A 13,894-nucleotide genomic window follows, 5' to 3' on the forward strand; every position below is an offset into this window, starting at 1 on the left:
TCAGATACCTTACAAAACAGTCCTGGTACTCATCTGATCCTTTCACACATGTCACACTGCATGTGCGCTTATAGACACAGCTTTCTTTGCAAAAAACAACCTCCTTCTTGATGCCCAACTCTCTTAAAAAATAAAGTAAAAAAGTTATTGAAATAACTGCTGCTAGTACCTTGGTCTTCAATCTTATTATCTTTCACAAATGTAAAAAAGAAAACATGTTTGCCCAAATAGACTCCCCAAAGAATATTTTGATTGTATGTGTTAAATCACAGATGCAACTTCCTATACACAATAGCAAACTCCTTTCTTGTTGTCCAGCCTCTGTCAGCTGCTTACTACTTTTGAAAAATAAAATTATCAAAAACTAGATGGAATAAATAAGTGATACTAGTATCTCAGTCTTCAACATAAATGCTAGCACCCCTCAGGCAAAATATAAATGAAAACACTGGTTTTCTCACATACACTTTTAAAACACTTTGAACAGCTATAGTCATAACCCTGCATAAGGAAGGCCCTTCCACAGACCCAGGCAATTATGGACCCATAGGTCTGACCAGCCTCATATACAGAGACTTGGAAAGACTTATCATGGAACTAATCAGTCAGGATATAGAGAACATCCAAACACTGGACCAGTCTCAGTTTGGATTCATCAAGGGCAGGTCATGCTTACTCAAGCTGGTGGATTTTTTTTAAAAGGTCAAGAAAGCAATGGAAATGGTACACACCACATAACACAACCTGGCCAAAACGTTTGACACAATTCCCATATCAGGCATTGTAGAAAAGTTAAATAAACTGTGAATACCCCCTATGTCATCCTCTAGATTGCAAACTGCCTCACAGATAGAATGCAAGAAATCAAAATAGAGGAAGTTAACCCCGCAAAGAGACAATTCATCAGTGAAATCCCCCAGGGTTCTGTGCTGGGACCTCGCCTGTTTGTCATACAATTTTCTAAAATAAAAGCCAGTACCAAAGGGCTCTGTCTGACTAAGTCTTCAGATGACTGCAAGGTAGGAACAGCCATTGAATCCCAAAATAACTTAGCCATCCTGCAGGAAGGTTTCTCCCAAATACGTAACTGGTGCCAAAATCATGGACTGAAACTAAATGCCAGAAAAATGCACTATTGTATCCTTTGGGAAGTCATCTATCTCAGGGAGCTACCACATTAAAAATAAGCTTGTAAGAGTTGACCCAGATTTGGGAACGTACCATGGAGAGGGACCTAACTTTTGACTAATGTGTCCATTGCTGTAAGAAAGTCCTTTCATACTGCACAGCTTATAAACAAAGGGACTTTGTTTGGATTTAGTGATGTTATTACCCCCTTTTACTCAGCCCTCATTAGGCCAGTATTTCCATATAATGCCCACTTTGGCATGTATCTGTCTGGACACATGCAACAACTGGGACATCCACAGAAATACATTACTAAAAGGATGCAACGTCTAAACAGCATATCCTATATGGACTGACTCAAAGCTCTGACACTATAAGGCATCCCCCAAGCCTATACTGATGGAGTTACTGGACATCAGAAAACCAAACGACATCAGGAATACTTAGTCTAGGGATCTAATCCCCTTCTTTAGCATGAACAGAACAGTTTGGAGGAAAAAGAATATGACACAGAGAATATGTCTGCTCTGGAACAGACTCACCATCCATATAAAACAAAGTTCACTCCTGTCCATATTCAAGCACGACTTAGATCTATGGATGGCAAACTGAAAACATAACCCACAACAGCACCATATTTTGAACCATTACAGGAAGTTACTCAAACTAAAGTGAGTCACGCATCTTTTAGGATATCTCTCACTTATTCATGAGATACAAATAGCATTTGTGATATTTCTGAAAGGAATTGCTCAATTTTGACTGCCAGCAGAGATGCAAAAGAAGTGGGTAGGGAGCTACCACTTTTTATTTTTAAAAACAAACAATTTAAAATATTTATGTTCTGAATGAAACAGAACTATGGATGCCACTTTATCTGATAGAAAAGGCACTTGTATGTGCAGAACTTGCTTTTTTTTGTAAATTCATTAGTGAAGACAGAATGTTTAAACATGCACTTATGCCAAAAGAATATTTGTATATTTAGAATTGTAAGAGCAAACATTTAGTTTAATTAGCTAAATGTACATTCTGTAGGGCATTTTATGTAGGGAAGATGGACAGACAGTTGCAGGGGAGAATGTTAGATCATATATATGAAATAAAAAAATGTAAAAACAATGCTTCAGTGAAACATATTATAGCAATAGATGAGTCTCATAGTTTTAAGTTTATGATATTAGAGTTGATAAATAAAACTGAAACAATTGAACTGAAATGGATCATTGAATTACATGTGTTGCTATAGATCTTAATCCATTGCTAAAGCAGGAGAAATAAAGGCATTAATCAAATTAATGGGTATAGCTTTTAATTAATCATTTAATTAAGATTTTAAATTTGGCAATCATGCTTCATTCTATGTATTGTCTGAAGAAGTTTTAGTGAAAATGCATTTACATATGTATGGTGGACTCTAAATAAAATTCCGTCACCATTCCACTGTGTGACTGGTACGGTTTTGTTGTTGCTATAAAAAGAAAATTTACACAATGACTGCCCCCTGTGCCACTAATGGAAACACACAAATCCTAAATTCTTTATTGCATGTGTGGGGTCCCTTAAATTATCTATGTTACAATCCTAGTTCTTCTCATTAAGGGTAATATATGATTATTGACCATGGGATGAGTAAGGCCAGTCTCTAACCAAATGGGATAGATTAATTTGAGCAGAAAATTGGCTTAAATGGGTCCACTAGGGCAGCTAGCTTAGTACATATCTATGAACCTATGAACAACTATTCAGTCACTCTAGGCAACCAATTTGCAGTATAATCATGATATATATTACTGTACATATTCTAGAATGAATATTGTGCAAAAATTCAGATATGTAAACTGCTGCTTTAATGGTTCTCTAACATACTATATATCATCCCTGTCATGAGATGCAAGAAAATGAAAAAAAAATGTTGTATAATTCAATTCACAATTAATTTCCATAAAAATAAAACAACAATGCATGCAATATGTGATTGTTAGCAATGATGATGAATATCAAAAGCATATTTACAATAGATAGATACATGCAGTGTGGATGGTCTTCAGAAAAATAATCATCTCTAAATTACTGTGTGGCATATACTGGAGACCACCATTGAAACTTTTACTGAAGACAGCTAAGAAAAACCTAGTCACTAAAACAGTTTGTCTTTTTTAAGAACAACTCATTTTGAACTAAGGTCTCCATTGCAAGTGCTCAGTTTGCGGTTCCCAGTGAGGGAGATAACCTATCTCCATAATGCGAGCTCACCGCCACCGCATACACTTTTGTCTCAGGGGTACTAGGTCCATTGCTTGTATTTTGCTCAACACCAGTTTTCAGCAGGTACCAGTGGGCCTAGACTCCATGAATGCAATATCTAGAACAGTAATGGCAAACCTGTGACAAGCGTGTCAAAGCTGACACACCACAATGTTTTGGGTGACACACCAGCGTTCAACAGAGTTACCAAAGAAACTGCTTTTGCATTCATTACTCATGTGAAGTGCATAGAATTATTTTGTGCCAGGAGGCAGTTTAACAACACTTCTGCGAAGGTAAGGATGTTATTAACCTCAAAGACTGTTTCAGTATACTGTCTCGACAGAGTCTGCAGAGGGCAGTGCTGACATTGTTTTCTCTTGATAGTTAACATTTCTGCAAAGGGCAAGTAGTCTGCATTTCTAAGTGTGCGCTGTTTTACATTCCTCTCAACTGTCCCTCTTAATCCCTCCTAAAAGTAATGACGTTTTACACTTAATAATGAAGCACTTTCATGAGTGCATGGATCGGCTATCCCGAACAGAACCAAGATGCTATCCTCCAAAAAAAGGAAGCCAATCTAGTGGTCTTCTGCCATAAACAAACTCTACAACAGAAGAAAGAAACTGTTGCAAAAAAGAGTAAAATCCCATGATTGGAGGAACTCCCTGGTCAGCTTCAGTAAAAAGCTGAGATCCCTCATAAAATCATCCAAAGCTAGCTATGAAAACAAAATCGCCACTTATTTTATAGGCAACCACAAAGCATTCTATATCTATGTCAAGAATCTCAATGGCAACACACAGATCTGCTCTGAGTTACAGCACAATGGCACTAAATATACAGAACCAACTGATATTGTCAACATCCTGGCAGATAGGTTCAGTGCTAACTTTACCCCCTTCTCACCCCCTAAAGGGCCCATCTCTATACCGGATAAATGCAAAGTTCCTGTAATCACGGCTGCACAGGTAAAAACCTCACTCTCCAAAGCGAAGAACACATAATCCATGGGACCTGACAGTATCCCAGGCTCCATTCTACATGAACTACAGAATGAACTGGCACCCCACCTAGGTACCATGTTCAGTCATAGCCTCACCTCAGGCTTTGTGCCCATTGAATGGTGCACTGTGACAGTTATCCCACTCCACAAAGGGCCACACAGTTTAGGTTTGTAAAAGGCTGATCACGTCTCCTAAATCTGATAGACTTCTTTGAAGCAGTCACCAAAACCATAGATGAGGGTAAGGTGGTTCACACAGCCTATCTACATCTCGTCAAAGCTTTTGATACCAATCCCCACTCTGGAATTATAGATAAACTAACTAAACTAGGTATAAATCCCTATGTCACAAGATGGGCTGCCAACTGGCTTACTGACAGAACCCATACTGTGAAAGTAGCAGACTCCAAATCCAACTTCAGACCAGTGACAAGTGGAGCACCACAGGGTTCAGTCCTGGGTCCTCTCCTGTTTGGTATCTACTTCTCTAAAATACAGGCTAACACAAAAGGTCTTTGGCTAACTAAGTTTTCAGATGATTGCAAACTAGAAGCCATAATCAAAACTCCTAACGATGTGGACATCCTACAAAAGGGCCTCACTGAGACAGATGCCTGGTGTCAAAGCCATGGCCTCAAGCTCAATGCCAAAAAAGTGCATTGTCATCCCCTTTGGTAAAAACTCTGTACCCATGAACTACCACATAGGTGGTAGTCTACTTAACACTGAAAGTGTGATAAGAGACCTTAGGATACAGGTGGACAGTAGTCTCTTCTTTGATAATTACATCGCCACAGTGGTCAGAAAATCCTTCTATGTGGCACACCTCATCAGAAAAGGTTTCTCATCCAGAAAAAAAGAGGTCATTGTTCCCCTCTACTCATCACTCATTAGACCCATTATAGAGTACAATGCCCCTTTTGGTATGTACCTCAAAAGACATCTACAACAACTGGAAAGGCTGCAGAAATACCTCACAAAGAGGATTACTGGCCTCAAACAGATGCCCTATGCAGACAGTCTCAAAAAACTCCAGCTTTACTCCGTCGCATATTGCCTACTCAGAGGTGATCTCTGCCTAACATATAAAGCTATATCAAACCCAGAGCTGTTGGACATGCTCCACTAAGAAATCCCAATCCCTCCGAGCTACATGCTCTAGGGACCTAAACCTTGTCACCACAATTATCAGAACATGCTGTAGGGATAGATTCCTGTCCGAGAGACTTCCTATACTCTGGAATAGACTACCTATCTATGTCAAGCAGAGCTCCTCATTAGCACTCATCAAGAAAAATCTTGATGATTGGATGGTCAATAGGAAATTCACCCCAGGGATCACTTCTGTGGTTCTGCTTGACAGGGGCACAGGAAAATAATTTTCTTGTTTGGCGAAAGCTAGGGTACCTTTTTGGCTAGGCTTATATAGGCCCTAGGGCCAGTAGCCTAGTACCTACCTATGAACCTATGAACCTAATAATTAGATTTATAGATTTATTTTACTTCATCAAATGTATATTAATTCACATTCATTTTTTCTGTCAGTGTCTCAAATTAATAGTGCTAGTAGTTTAAAACTGTCCATGTCTCTTAGTTCTAGATTTGTCCTGTTTTTGTTGAGATTTATCCCTGAATTATTGAGAGCTATGTTGTTTTATTAATTTTTATTTATTTATTTTATTATTTTTTTTTATTTTGTTTTGGGGGAGGCGACACACCAGCAGAGTCAAGTTAGGCACTTTCCGAATTTTTGACACGCCGAACCCAAAACGTTCGCCATCACTGATCTAGGACTTTCACTAGGTGCCACTTAAGAAGCTAACCAAACCATCCTGTCCCCTGCCAGAATGGGTGAGCTGACAATGACCTCTCACTCTGATTCCTTCCCGTCATTCTTCCTCAATCACCCAAGTACTATTTGAGCAAAGTTAATTTTGGTCACAGTCCTCAATAATGTGTATTAGGTCTATGCAGAAGCAATGGGAGAGATATTAAACAAAGCAAAGGCCAGTTCAGAATGGTATGAATACTAGTAGATGGCAAATGTGTGACACATGCAAGGATATTAATAGTAAATGCATATCTCAGTGCAGCCTATTATCGTGAATACAGAGGTGAATAAAATCACATATATAAAATGATAAAATCACATATATATTGCAGCTGTGAAGGTGAATTTTTTTGTTTCGTAGAGTATCTTCTTTTACAAGAAAGTTAGAAATAGATGACCAGAATTCTGATTTAGTAAAATAAGACTTTTAGTTTTCATGTTATTACAAGTGAATACAAAAATTCATTTGATGTATGTACTGCCTAGAGATGTCCACGGCCAATCAGCACACGAATGAAAAAACATCTGAATGGTGTCATTACAAGCCTTGCTTCAGACTAGTATTCATAAACTCTTAGGTAGTTGCAAGGCTAGCAGCTCACAAAACCAATGAGGAACCTAGGCCAACTTCCCTATCGCCTCAAAACACTGCCTGGTTAAGCGATTTGTTCAAGGTTACATACACTTTTGAATAAAAAAAAACAGCTAGAGATGGCAGGAAGAACAGATACTGAAGTAATGGACTTCATAAGGATGCTAGGATCATTACAAAGTATGACAATTATTTTCTTTGTTCTTGTCATGCCACACATAGATGAATGTGCATATTTGTGAGGCCTTAAACTAAGGGATAATAAGATACTACTGTGTATAGTCTAAGGAAAAGCCTCATTAAAGCCTGAAAACAAACATAATATGTTATAATAGATATGAGCAGACAACAAACTAATGCATTGTTATGTTACAGTGGACAAAATCAACAAAGTGACACACATGCCCTTTAATTGGCTATTGATTTTATAATGCAAACACTTTAACAAAAAAAACATCAATACTATGTGAAAATGCATCCTTTATAGCTAACATGTATTATGTGAAACACATTGTTTAATCAGGTAAAATAGCCATAGTCAAATGATTATTTCCGAGCCAATCTAGGAGTGTTGTCTGTTAAAGTGACTTACTCACAGTCATTCAGCATATGCAAATTCAACTAAGGAACCCAACTAAAATATATAGAATAAAGCTTATTAGCAGACTTCTCAAACACTGTTTTCTCAGGATGTCCAGATATTTGCATTAAATTTTTAGTGTGCTCTTTATAAAATCTGTGGTTTTCTAGTAAATCACTGAAGACTGAAGTCAATAAATAAAGACAGACATTTGAGATTCAAACTTCATATCCTTCAAAAAATGCACAATAAAGCAAAATGTGTTATTCTAACAACTTTCTAAGTTTATAAGAAAAATATTTAAACATTTGTCTCTGGTTTTGGGCCTTTGCTTGCCACATTACTTTTGGCATTATCCAGATTTCTTGCACTAAGAGGTTGAAAGGTTTCCAAATGTGAAGCTCTCATCTTTATTTATATGCACTAAACTACCAGACTTTTGTAGAACAGGAGTGACTTTCAATAATGTATGGTAATTACCATAATGATACTCATTTCATATGAATGACAGATTGTTCATTCATGGACAAAATGTGGAAAATCTGTAATGGGAATGTAATTTCTCAGCCTCCTCCAGCTGGTGTCCAGTGGTTGCATGATCCTACACTCTTCTTACAAAATAAGGAGAGCTAGCTTTAATCCTTTGAACTTATCTTCTCCAATAAATGTGATCACTTTTTAAACTCAGGCTTCCTAAGTTACAATCAGGGCTCCATTCCATGGTGTATTCAGCCAACCACAACTATTCTTTGTTCAGTGACCATCCCTTAATGTCCTGTTAACTCATTAACACCTCTGTGGTGCGGAATGTCACACCTCTAGCACCTACACACATTTTGCATTCCAGGACATATTCTGAAAAATAAACTTAAAAAGCATTAGATAAACAAATGCAAATATTTTGTGAACAAAAAAAACTATTAAAACTGTACAAATAACAATGTTATCAGTAAGAAGTATTCGTTACAGTGATAACAGTCCGTGCATTCATAGGGGGGAATTCAATAAAACCTACACAATTTTTTTTGTGTACACATTGAACGAGAAAGTTTGTAGATTCAGTAAGCACCGCCTAATGGCACTCAAGCATAAGCAAGCAAGGAAAGTTGCATGTAATGCAAATTACCTCATAAGCTGGTAACTTTTATGCAAATGATCCAGGTGGAGCGATCCAACAAGCATAAAGGCATCCGTGTAAAGCCTGTGACTGTGTCTGTAGTGTAGATGGAAATGTTCTATATAAAGGAGTGCCCACGGAAAGAAGGTGATATAAAAGACCACAAGTATGGACATAGCCCCCCTGACATAGTTCGATCACATACAGTGATGTGTGAAAAATGCATTGCTGATGTCTGAAAATGCAAGGGAATATGTAAAAATAATTTTTTTATGATTTTGGCATGTTTGCACTGTGCCTAATTGAAAAATAAAAAAAAACAAAGGAGAAAAAAGCATTTTATAACACTTGTCAGAAATGTATTATAGGACATTGCATCAGGTCTGTACAATGGTGCATTGGTGCTGTTGCCTAGGTCATATGGCTATTAACAATGTAGTTACCAGGCTGTCAACATGGATATGTATGCAAATAAGGTGAATTTGTTAAATTGTTAAAAGGACCAACTGTGTCTGCAGATCCCTTCTGGGTAGGCCCCTACACCATGATGATATAACCACTGGATGTGGATGCCAGCGGGGGAGGGGTGGGGGCTCCTGTTATTTTTAAGAATTGTTTAAGACCTGGTGCATGTGTTTGCTCAGTGTGCCACATAGCTGAGCATGTTCATGCAAAGTTTAACATATAGGCATGGCAGACGAGTTACGTGACAGTGATGATTCTTTAGGAGTGAATAAGCTATGCTGAGCGATGCTGCATACGGCGGCATGCTGCACACCAAAAAAAGGACCATTAAATTATGTTAATTACAATTTAGGTAGGTAAAATGCATAATAAGTAGCCAATCACACATGGTGGGCCTACAGCAGACCTGTATAAAGTATGCATACACCCTACAATCTGTTTTTCCCTTAGTACTCTGAAGCATTGGAGTACTGATTTGGAAATTTTAACTGATGAGATAATGCTAAGGGCTGGTGCAACTATACTACATCTGAATGTAATAGATGCTGAAGTCAATGCTACAGGTGCAGCTGGTAACAGGCCTAGGCTGAGAAGGTGAAGAGTGTTCAGGCCTAAGGTAACCTTCCAGGCACTACATGAGCTGGAGATTGTACAGCACTACAGGGTGGACAGGGGCATATTTCAAGAGCTCACTGAGTTCTGCCACTCTCAACTCAAAGCTAGAGCCAACAGAGGAGTACCCATACCAGTGGAAACAAAGGTATGTCTAGCCCTTAGGATACTAGCTACAAGTACTTTTCAAAGACCAACTGGGGACATGATGGGGGTCTCACAGGCATCTGCATCCAGGATACTCAACCAGTTCCAGGATGCTATCCTACCACATGCCAGTGAGCGCACATCTTACCCCCTCTCTCCTGATGTGATGACCAACAATATGCAACAGTTCTACCATGTAGCACATTAACTGAGGTAATAGGAGCTATAGATTGCACCCATGTACACATCTAGCCTCCACCTGGTGAGCAGGATAGAATCCATGTTAACCACAAGGGATACAACTCCATCAAATGACAGGTCGTGTACAATGCCCAGGGGATTATCCTGAATATGTGCGCTGGCAGCCCTGACAGTTATCATGACTCTCATATCTGGCAAACATCACAGCTTTACCAAATTTTTGATAGGGGGGATATCCCATATGGCCATTTAGTGGGAGATACTGGCTACACCCTGGAACAGTAGATGATGATACCCATCAGAAATGCACAAACACTCACAGAAGAATGCCATAATGAGGCACACACAAACTAAGAACATCATAAAGCATGTGTTTGGGCTGCTGAAGTCACGGTTCTGGTGCCTAGATATATCTGGAGGAGCCCTGCAGTATTCTCCAGCCACATGTGCACATATATTCGCAGTATATGATATGTTACACAATACGATCCTGTGGAAGTAGCTAGAGCAGGAGCAGCAAAGGGCAGGGATACACAGCCCCCAACCAGTGCATAGCTCACCACAGCCACAGTCACAGGAGAACTCAGAGGAGGAACTACCTGTTGATATCCATGTAGGCAGACGTAGGCATGCTCAGTATGCCCTGGCATTGGCTAAGATGCAACGCATAGCACATTCACTGACAATCTGGGGCCCTAGGGTCTGACATCTTACTCTTACTCATATATAGAAATTATAAATGATGACAGGTAACCCACACAACCTGTACCTACTCATGTATTGGTTATGTACTGCTTGCATCAGACAGAGTCAGCCCTGATATACGATTCTGTCAGATGCTGCATTTGCAAGGTAAGTCTGTATCCTCCACAGTACTCATAAAGATTATTATGATATGGCATTGTATGCATGGATCTGGAACTTTAGGCAAGTAAATATAGTCAGATACTGGTACAGAAATTCCATCCACAGGGGACTATAGATACCCATTCCACTACCTTGTTTCCAGGATTATTCAGTAGGCACCCTGCATGAAATACTCATGCAGACCTACTGCAACAGAGTACTGTACATCTGTCAAGGGAGATGTTAGACAGTGGGGTAACATGATATGCGAGGTTATAACTACTAAATCCCCACTGGGCATGCTCATACACTTAGTTAAGCAGAGCAAAAGTCTGTTATTCCCCACTCAAAATTACTTGTTTTACAAATACAGACATATATATATATATATGTATATATATATATATATATATATATATATATATATATATATATATATATATATGTGTGTGTGTGTGTGTGTGTGTGTGTGTGTGTGTGTGTGTGTGTGTGTGTGTGTGTGTGTGTGTGTGTATATGTGTATATATATATATATGGGTCTATATTATAACATCGAAGTCTTAAAACTTCGAATGTTATAATATCGAACCATTTCGATCAAAAGACTATAACATCGAACACTCAGAATAGTGGATTTTTTCCCTGGGAAATAATTTGCTGTTCTGACAAACATACACACAACACAAGCACACCAAAATAAATAATTCACACACATACACTTCACAAAACCCTGCAGTAAACCATACATACACTACTAGCTGTCCACTTACCTTAACCCAACCCTAACCCTAAGGTCCATAACTACCGCACACTCACCTTACCTGCTCCCTAGTTAAGTAGGGGTTCTAATCTCACTCTGGTCCACATGTTGTGCTTGTGTGTGCATTACCCTGCAAAATAAATGTGATCTCCACAATGACATAGACAGAGGTGGGTTTTGCAGTATTTTGGCTGTCATAGATGACATGTGCCTACAAAGTCCTGACCAGAAAAAGACTTACTGATGCCATCTACCATGACATTACCTATAGAGATATTAATAGCACACTTGAGGTGTGGCATGTGCATCAAGTTCTGTGATCTCTAGTCTGTACCATTAGATAGATAGGTGTTCTAATCTAATTGCAGCTAACTTGAACTGTGTATGCTGTGCACTGTTCTGTATATATGATTTGAAAGTGGTACTATTCTTACTGTAGCCAGCTCTATGTGTACAGATGTTACAGCATTTTACTTCAGTGTATAGGATCATAAGACCATTGGACAGTAGTAGCCTAATGTACATAGGTGACATAAAATTATAGCCATGTTCTAATCTTTATTTACACAATCAGCACATATTGGCCATATCCACAAGAAATACATGCAGAAGCCCTGCGATAACATGACAGTCATCTATGCAATCAAACAAATTGCATCTGCAGAGGGCCAAAGAGGTGCACTGTTTGCCATTAGGTGGGGGTCTGTTTCAACAGTTTGTGACAGTGTGGTACACATATCTCCCCCACCAGCATGTATTATTAACATCACATACCATGTAATGGGACCCAATAACATCTCAGGCTGCAGCCCACATGAACAGAGGCAGGGATTTGCAACACCTTTAGGCGCCCTATTCAACCAATGCCTGAGTACTGGCTTTGTCCTGCGGAGTGGAGGACAGCCACTGTCATCCCTTTGCACAAAGGTGAAGCATCTACTGAGCCAGAAAATTATAGATCCATCAGCCTAATCAGTCTGATCTGCAAGGCCATGGGATGGAATATCAAGGAACTTATTAACAAGGACATTGGTAATCTCCAAATACTCAATCCCTCACAGATTGGTTTCACCAGGGGAGGTCATGCCTGTTAAATTTGGCCAGCTTTTTTGAGACAGTCTCCAAAGCCATGGATGAGATGAAGATGATACACGCCACATACCTTGAACCGGCCAAAGCCTTCGATACTATTTCCCACTTGGGTAAAATAGATAAACTGTCTCTACTAAGCATCACTCTGTATGTTACCAGATGAGTGGCAAAATGGCTCACTGATAGAACCCACCTACTCAAAATAGCGGAAGCCACCTCAAGCAGTAGACTCAGAACAAGTGGTGTACAACAGGGATCAGTCCTGGGGCCTATGTTATTTGGGATAAGTTTTCTGATGTGCAGACCAAGTCGGCTATGGCTGACCAAGTTTGAAGATGACCACAAGCTGGCTACTGTCATCAATTCCCCTAGTAATGTGGACATCCTCCAATAGGATCTCACCCATCACAAATGCCTGGTTCCAGAAACATGGCCTCAAACTGAATGTTAAAAAATAATGATTACTCCTTGAAGACTTTTTTATAGTCGAGACGTTAGAGAATAAATAATGTTTGTTTTGCTAGTTGGTGGTCCATTTCTTCATTGGCATCTTTATTGTGGTTTACACGAATGCTAAAAAAAATGCCACAACATCCCCTTTGGGGAGAGTGATGCCCCATATATTATCACAATAATAACAAGGACCTAAGCATCCAATCAGCTGTGAGGGACTTGGGCACCTGGGTTGATAGCAAACTGACTTTTGACCATTATATTGCCTCCATTTTACAGAAAGCTTTCTACATGGTCCACCTCGTTAGGAAGGGTATGTCATCCAAGAACAATGAGGTCATAATATCCCAGTATTCATCCCCTATAAGACCCATTATTGAGTTCAGTGCCCCTTTTGCCATGTACCTTACAAAGCACATGCAGCAGCTGGAGAGACCACAATGGTTTTCACCAGAATAATCCAGGGCCTAAAACATCTAGCTAGCACAGATAGGTTAAAAGCCCTGTCCCTCTACTCAGTCTCATACAGACTCCTCAGAGATGGCCTCTGTCTGGCATGCACAGCAATCTGAAACCCCACGTTGATGGGACTGCTGCATATATGCAAGTCAAACTTGAATAACCTGCATGCACAATGTCACCTGGCCTGTGACATCAATAGGACTTGTTGGTGGTACATATTTGTATCGCAGATACCCCCCCTTCTGTGGAATAGACTCCCTCTCAATGTAAAGCTGATTATCTCATTAACCCATTATAAGTGCAACCTGGATAACTGAATGTGGAACAGAAAATGCACCCCTGGGATTCCACCTGT

The sequence above is a fragment of the Protopterus annectens genome, chromosome 7.part0, assembly GCF_019279795.1.
Source record: "Protopterus annectens isolate FY-2018-M chromosome 7.part0, PAN1.0, whole genome shotgun sequence".
NCBI lineage: Eukaryota > Metazoa > Chordata > Ceratodontiformes > Protopteridae > Protopterus > Protopterus annectens.